Source organism: Engraulis encrasicolus, chromosome 4 (assembly GCF_034702125.1).
Source record: "Engraulis encrasicolus isolate BLACKSEA-1 chromosome 4, IST_EnEncr_1.0, whole genome shotgun sequence".
Lineage (NCBI taxonomy): Eukaryota > Metazoa > Chordata > Actinopteri > Clupeiformes > Engraulidae > Engraulis > Engraulis encrasicolus.
Window position 1 is genome coordinate 33,181,519 of NC_085860.1, and position 2,500 is coordinate 33,184,018.

At 44.7% G+C, this 2,500-nt stretch overlaps 1 protein-coding gene across 1 annotated transcript in view; it reads left to right on the top strand.

Annotated features, from left to right (window-relative positions):
* Nucleotides 1-2,500, top strand: part of syt7a (synaptotagmin VIIa) — a 220,700-nt gene that overhangs the window by 173,293 nt on the left and 44,907 nt on the right. The window lies entirely within an intron of this gene.

A 2,500-nucleotide genomic window follows, 5' to 3' on the forward strand; every position in this document is an offset into this window, starting at 1 on the left:
AGCAGCATCCACAGAGTAGCTTTCGTTACAATCATCACTTAACTCTCTCTCTCTCTCTCTCTCTCTCTCTCTCTCTCTCTCTCTCTCTCTCTCTCTCTCTCTCTCTCTCTCTCTCTCTCTCTCTCTCTCTCTCTCTCTCTCTCTCTCTCACACACACACACACACACACACACACACACACACACACTGAATGTTGTGGACTGCCAGTAGTCATGGGATTAAAGTGTCCACAGACTGGCTTCATAGCATAGTGCAGATCACTTGTGGTATTTCATGATTAGTCTATATTCCATGGGCCTCAAGCCCACTTACCATCATCAGACTTTCTACTGGACCATGATGTCCATTGTGGTTCAGCTCTATTTTTATCAGTGCCACTCAATACAATCTAATAAGCATATATTGGATCTTTGGAAACAACCGCACAACAATGTTCGCTGTGCATTGAACTGAGACAGCGCGGGACGTGAAAATGAAACTATTGAATTGCAAAGCGGGACGTGAAAATGTTGAAACTTAGCAGGCTCTGACTCACTGTGCATTCAAGATCTGCTTCTGCAGGTTTTACCATTCTGTGTTACCATATTATCTTTTTTTAAAGATATTTTTGGGCTTTTTGCCTTTATTTGCAACAGGACTGTTGAGAGACAGGAAGCGAGTTCAGAGAGAGACTGGGAAGGGTCAGCAAAGATCCCAGGCCGCCTGTGCAGTGCAGTGCCCTACCGCTTGAGCCACTGCAGGGGCCTGTGCTACCATATTATCTTTTGTTTATTTCCTATTGGTGGCATTCATATCGTCTAGAACCAGACACAATGTCCTTTGAGTTGCGCATTGCTCAAAATCTATTTCAAGCTTTCAAAATACTTTAGGACTGAGACTCTTAACCATTTTGACGTTGTGGCCCATCTTTTTTTTGGTGCACAGTGTAAAGTTTAGGATGTAACATGGGTGATTCCGACGAGAGGAATGGCTATTTGGGGACAGCTGCTGTCCACTAACGTCTTATGTTATACATCCTGATAATAATAGTTCATGAAATGTTGTTGTCTGCTATGTTGTAAGTGAAATGTCTTCCGGCTCCAGTGATGTTGAGATACATTTGAATGATTTACTATTTATTTGGGTCTGTAATGCTCCATAAAACAAAACAAAAAATGCATTCATTTATTTTCTGACAGGCCACCATTCTTCACTGGCTGCCAATTTAACATCAGGACGGCATGTCTTCTGCATTCTAGAATTTGTGTGAAACGTGAAATATCGGAAGGCGTTATCAAACATTAGATTGACCTACAAGATGCATGATCTATGCATGCACCATGATCACAAAGTCTTCATTTCAAAGGAACCTGTCTTAGCGTCCTCCCACATACACACACGCCTACCACCCCCCACACACACACACAAAGCTTGCAAGCATGGTGGCACACCCACACACATCTGAAGTCTTTATTCACCCCCGCCAATTAAATTCACATGGAAAGGATTCAAATACTCCTCAGAAGATAAGTACATGGATATGAATTCAGAAAACATCATCTGCGCCACTCAGCCAAGATGCCTTGTGCTCCTTATATATGCACTGAAACACTTGCCAGCTGTTTTGCTGGTACTCTAGAGAGCCATGCCAATCTCAGCCCACTCACAGTTTGTTTGTGGGTGGACATGTCCCAGACTACCAAACATCAGTACAATTAGTCTGCCAGAATAGCCCAGACACCTGCTGATGGTTGTCATCAGGGAAGGCAACATGGGGGTGGGGGGGAACAACAGGGTCTGTTGCGCCCGGTCCCAGGGAGAGAGAGGGGGAAGGGGTAGAGGTGGGTGATCATTGCAGTACACGGCATTCGGTGAAAGGACCTTTCAGATAACTTTGTTCCGGGCCTGGTTAAAGCTGTCAGTGGCCCTGGTTGATAGTAGTGGCCTGGTATTTTGTGGTGGTTTGAAAGGCAATGTCAGATGATTTTTCATCAGAGATACAGCACACTTAACAATACTCTCACCTGCATTCTGTCATGTTCCTGAAAAACTCCGAAAATACATCCCCAGTGCATTAGAATCAGTCTGGTGAGTGTTGGTGCATGCATTTGCACATTTTGTAAGAGTGGTTTGAAAGCATTTCAAATTAACTTTTCTCAAAATCCTCTCCCACACACCCAGACGCACGCATGCATGCAAGCAGTAAGCAGTATGGTAGCACATGCACACATGCACATATGCACGCACGCACACACACACACACACACACACACACACACACACACACACACACACACACACACACACACACAGATTCATGCACAGGCAAGTGCACACAGCAGGCTCCAGTGCTAAATCTGTCACTGCCCTCTGATTCACTTCCTCCCCTTCGCCACTTCTCTGCTTTTGTACTCGAACCCCACCCTCCCTCTCTCTCCGCCCATTCCAGACCCATTTCCCACCATTTTTTGCATATCTTTTCATCTCTGCAGTTTCTCAGTTCTTTTTTTTTCTTTTTTCC